Here is a 6023-nt window from a genome sequence, read left to right on the forward strand (position 1 = left end):
TACACATACACACTACCAACAACACAATTTCAGGACCCAGTACAGATTTTAACAGCCGGTGAGGCGTGATTACGGATGCTGTGCAGGTGCGTCCGCTTCAGTAAAACAGGATACGTGTAAAAATGAAGGCTAGGCTATGCCAACACATAAGAAATCGTGTTTGCTTATAAACAATCCATATTCATATGTTTTATGTTGAAAACAATGCTGATATTTGTAAATTTAAAAAAAAATACTACATTTATCAATGATGTAAATTTCATGCATGACATCCCCAAAATTTAACCAGTCCAAAGTTTAAATGCTGAACATCAAAGTGAGATCCAAGTTGGGTCATAATTGGAGGTGCAAAGTGTGGACCTAGTTTGAACGTTGTATAGATGTGAAATGGGAAAATGATGTAATAGGTATAATCTAGTAGTCTGTATTTTACCTGCCCTTTTCTCCTGTCCATTGCTGATGTTAGTAGTCTCTCCCAGAGTCAGCTAGTTAGTGAATATGTTACTGCCAAAATGAATGAAACAGGCATGGCAGAGGAAACTGGAAAAACTAGGGATGCCCTAGTACCCTTTCTTTCTTTCTTTCTTTCTTTCTTTCTTTCTTTCTTTCTTTCTTTCTTTCTTTCTTTCTTTCTTTCTTTCTTTCTTTCTTTCTTTCTTTTCTTTAACAGTCAATTCAGGATGAAATCATTCCCATTATTTTATTGAGATTTTCAGATGACATGCAAGCTAATCCAGAAGTTAGCTTTAGCAATAGCTCACAGTTGGAATGGATTAATGACCTGAAATTTTGGATGGATCCAAATGAAGGAGCTAGTGTGCCTTCACCAGTGGAGGGCCTTCGGCACCTCACAACTGAAGAACCAATATCCATGTAATAGTTCAGTTTTACTTGCATTATCATTATTATTATTATTATTATTATTATTATTATTATTATTATTATTACACTTTTTCGTCAAAGAAAAAACTGTTGATTCCATTTCTAAATGGTCACCTCTTAAAGCTGCTCTTCCTGTTAAGCTTACAGAGCTATACTTCATTATGGTTTCAACACTCATACTGTGATACTGTGCTGCTGGCTAAAGGCACTGAAAGGATGGAAAGGAAGAGGGGATCACCAGGACAACAGAGAGAGAGAGAGAATGGCAGAGGAAGAAGACAACAACAGATGAGCACACATGAAAGTTTTTAGCAGTAAAAAATGTGATGAAAATTATTTGCTTTCTTTCATAAATTTAAATAAACTTGTAACAGGACTTGGCAAGACCGCTGCCAGAGTGGCAACATTTAACAAGTGACTCCATAAAATGGGTTAGAAATCTTGTATGGGACTAAATACCCATGTTGTAGTGTTAAAGCAAACTGCTTAATGCAAAGTATATTTTCCATACAAATGACCATAATATAGGGTAGCTTGTTGTGAAATGTGGAGGGTAAAGTGTAGCAAAAGCACTCTGATATAAACTTTGCTTGCAGGCAGTAGGGCGGACAAACAGTTTAATGATGACTCAGCCCTTAATGAAGCCAACTAAATCGGTCTAGCTCCCTGTTCATGGTCTGGGAACAGTTTTAAAAAAAACTCACACCCACTGGGCCAGCCCCCTCCTAGTGGAGGTTGAGGTAACATACACACAATAAAATAAGGCAGTGTTCCTAATGAAAACCGCCACACTAATGAGAGCATACATGTCCTTCATCCTTCTTCCTTTCCAGAGTTAGATGGTACTTTAGCTGTCAAGATCTTCTGTGTGGAAAGTGGTTGCGTTCGCAGACCCCACAGAAGTACGCAGGACATCAAGGTTAATGTAGGGTGAGGATTTAATAAAGAAGCGACAAGAGGGAAACAGTCTAAAAAGAAAACCAGGAATCATGAAGAATAACTACAACACTGGGGAGAACACGGAAAGCACAGCAATGTGAGGTGACTTGACAAAGGGCAAGTGACTGAGATAATAATAACAAGAGGTATCAATATGTCTGTGAAGGTTCTCAGTCATCCAGGTCATCGTAGTCAAAGAAGCTTGCAAAGAAAAGCGTCTGGACTTCTTTAAGTTGCTTGAAGACGTTTCACCTCTCATCCGAGAAGCTTCTTCAGTTCTAAGGTCAAATGGTGGAGAGTCCCAGATATAAACCTAGTGGGAGTAACCCCCCACAGAGGGACAAAAGGACCCCCTGATAATCCTCTAATCGCCTGAGCCATTGGGACCCACCTCGCCTGAGCCATTGAGACCCACCTCGCCTGAGCTGATTGGGACCCACACCCAGCGATTAGAAATGCCCGTCAATAAATAAATATGTCCACAGCTTCTCATGTTTCATCTCATATGCAAACTATCTCATACGCAAAGAAAGCAACTTCATGAGGAAGAGAGATGGGTGTTACTCATTCCTCTGTCTTTGCAGTATCTCCAATGTCATAATGTGAACCTTTTAAAATGGATTTTCTTATCTCTTTAGGTGAGGTAATATGATATGTAATCATCCGAGTGTGGCTGGTGCCACATGGGGCACAGGGCTGATGGAGTTGTTGCTCATGTGCAAACATGATTCAACCTGCAGTTATCACAATGCTCCAGTCCTTCCTGTTCCTTGTTTCATTCAGAGCACATTCAGTCAACCAAAAATATATTCTGACTCTGTGTTATGTCTTTGCAGAGGCTATTTTCTATTCTTAGTTGCATAAATACAGTATCACTTTGCATAAATACACACGAATCTGAGTATTTCAGTCCAAGGATTCCAAAATATTAAAGGTGTATCTGTATTTTAACCTCCTAGGACCTGGCGTCCACATACACTCAACAAAAATATAAACGCAACACCTTTGTTTTTGCTCCCATTCCCCATGGGATGGACGTAGAGACCTAAAATTCATTCCAGATACACAATATAACCATCCCTCCCAAACAGTGGTCACAAATCAGTCCAAATGTGTGGTAGTGGGCACATCTGCTATATTGAGATAATCCATCCCACCTCACAGGTGTGCCACATCAGGATGCTGATCTGACATCATGAGTAGTGCACAGTTGTACCTTAGACTGCCCACAACAAAAGGCCACCCTGGAATGTGCAGTTTTTTGCGCTATTGGGGGTCTGGGGACCCAGAACCCGTCAGTATCTGGTGTGACCACCATTTGCCTCATGCAGTGCAACACATCGTCGCATGGAGTCTATCAGATTGTCAATTGTGGCCTGTGGAATGTTGGTCCACTTCACTTCAATGGCTGTGCGAGGTTGTTGGATATTCGTGGGAACTGGTACACGCTGTCATATACGCCGGTCAAGCACATTCCGAACATGCTCAATGGGTGACATGTCCGGTGAGTATGCTGGCCATGCAAGAACTGGGACATTCTCAGCTGCCATCTGCCCTGAACAATGTGAACCATGATTCATTCGTGAAGCGCACACCTCTCCAACGTGCCAGACGCCATCGAATGTGAGCATTTGCCCACACAAGTCTGTTACGGCGACGAGCTGGAGTCAGGTCAAGACCCCGATGAGGACGACGGGCATGGAGTTGAGCGTCCCTGAGACGGTTTCTGACAGTTTGTGCAGAAATTGTTTGGTTGTGCAAACCAATTGTTCCAGCAGCTGTCTGGGTGGCTGGTCTCAGACGATCTTGGAGGTGAACCTGCTGGATGTGGAGGTCCTGGGCTGGTGTGGTTACACGAGGTCTGCGGTTGTGAGGCCGGTTGGATGTGCTGCCATATTCTCTGAAATGCCTGTGGAGACGGCTTATGGTTGAGAAATGAACATTCAATGCACGGGCGACAGATCTGGTTGACATTCCTGCTGTCAGCATGCCAATTGCACGCTCCCTCATTGCTTGTGGCATCTGTGGCATTTTGCTGTGAGACAAAACTGCACATTCCAGGGTGGCCTTTTGTTGTGGGCAGTCTGAGGTACACCTGTGCACTACTCATGATGTCAGATCAGCATCCTGATGTGGCACACCTGTGAGGTGGGATGGATTATCTCAGTATAGCAGATGTGCCCACTACCACACATTTGGACTGATTTGTGACCACTGTTTGGGATGGATGGTTATATTGTGTATCTGGAATGAATTTTAGGTCTCTACGTCCATCCCATGGGGAATGGGAGCAGTAACAAAGGTGTTGCGTTTATATTTTTGTTGAGTGTATGTGGACATCACATTTTGGGTTATTTAGACCAAAATACTGAATTTTGCCCTACAAGGGCCTGCTATCCACTTACGAGGACATTACACTGCTACTGTTCTATCGAAATTTTAAATGAATATCCTCATATGTGGCTCTCATTTTTCTTAGAAACAAAAATAAGGGGAAAAAAATCTGGTAATTCTTTGTTTTTACATTCATCAGGTCCCAATCAGCTCAAATATCAAAGAGAAATTAAAAATGCATGATGTGGAAGAGTTCAGGTCTTAGGACGTTAATGTTCTTTGAAAAAGGGGTAAATGGAATGGCACTCATATTCCACTGTTTGGTGTTATCTGTCACATCTGCCATAGCAGACTTGTGGACTGGAGAGACCCGAATGAAGACACAGACGATGATGGACTTAAAGCAAAAGTGATCCTTTATTTCGGCAGAGCAAAATGCAAAATGCATCGCGACCGTCTTCATGCATGCACCATCACCAAATCCCAAAAGATTGATTCTGAAAATGCAACGTCCAAATTAACAGAATCAACTTTTTGGTGCCAAAGGCGACCATCACTAAAGTAGCAAAACCTAAACTGGGAAAAACCTAAAAATAAACAAAAGACCTGAGAACCCGAGATGTGGAACATGGGAAATGCAGTGGGTGATACACAGATGACCAGCAGCAAACAGAGGAGGACAAAGGGCTTAAATACACAGAGGGATAACGAGGGAATGACACACATTCCCTCATAATCACACACAACGAGACCAGGAGGAAGCAAAACTGCCAACACTAACCTAGACTGTCAAAGTAAAACAGGAAAGAAGAGACATTCACAAAGACACAGACACTGAGACCTGCAGACATGACATGAAATGTGGAACACAGGAAACTATAATAACAGAAACCTAAAGAATCCTAACATACTGAGAACAATAAGAAGAACCAAACCTATGAATAACACTAATAATCAACAAACACACCAAACCCAAAACACTGGGTCACGGACCCAGTACCGTGACATTATTGATCACTCAGACAGTTGTTTTCAATAATGATGACATCACAGTGGTTTAAAATGACAATGCACAAATCTGTGATACATAAATTTTTTCACACCTGAATTTGTTCATACTTTATGTACTGCTGCTATTACTAAAACTAGGTAATATGACTACTACTGCTCATTATACCATTATTGCAATTTTTAATATTATTTCCTTTAGTTGAGTATTTAAAGTATACAAAGACAAATGCTGAGTTAAAAGAAATAACAAAGAACTGCATGAACATTTGTAAGCTTTAATCTTCTGTTTTAAATATTTTCACATCACATCACGTCATCACTAACTGTCTAATTTCCTGGTTTTCTATCAGATGTGGAAGAATCTTGATGTTTTTTATCGCAGTGAGTGAACTGAACTTGGGCTTAAGACCGAGATGAGCACAGAAGCTCTCTGTGCTTCTTTTAAAGTTTGTAGTCTATTTAAAATTATTTTCCAAACCTCTGTTAATTCAGTCTCCCGTGGAAACAGTTTGGAAAGGTTCCACTTTTTTGAATCCCTCCTCTTACCCTGTTGTTCGAGTTTCTTTCTTTCTCACAACATTGCCTCGAGGTAAAAAGCGTTTCCATATTTTATAGATTTGGAATGATTCTGACTCACTAACATATGGTCAGGTGCTCCCGTTTCATAAACCCAATGGTAAGTTTGCATTTCTATCCACATAATGAACCTTAGTGAGGTGAGCACTTTATTGACATTAATTCTATCCAAGAGAAACACTATAAGATGTGGTAAAACAGGAGACTGACTAATCTGCAGAAATCATGAGATGCAATCATATTGCCAGGGTTCAGAATTGCAAATGAATGTTTTCATTATC

Source organism: Aulonocara sp. 'chitande type north' Nkhata Bay, linkage group LG2, assembly GCF_057382095.1.
Source record: "Aulonocara sp. 'chitande type north' Nkhata Bay isolate Kocher_YH1m ecotype deep benthic linkage group LG2, A_spYH_male_GT1.1, whole genome shotgun sequence".
Classification (NCBI taxonomy): Eukaryota; Metazoa; Chordata; class Actinopteri; order Cichliformes; family Cichlidae; genus Aulonocara; species Aulonocara sp. 'chitande type north' Nkhata Bay.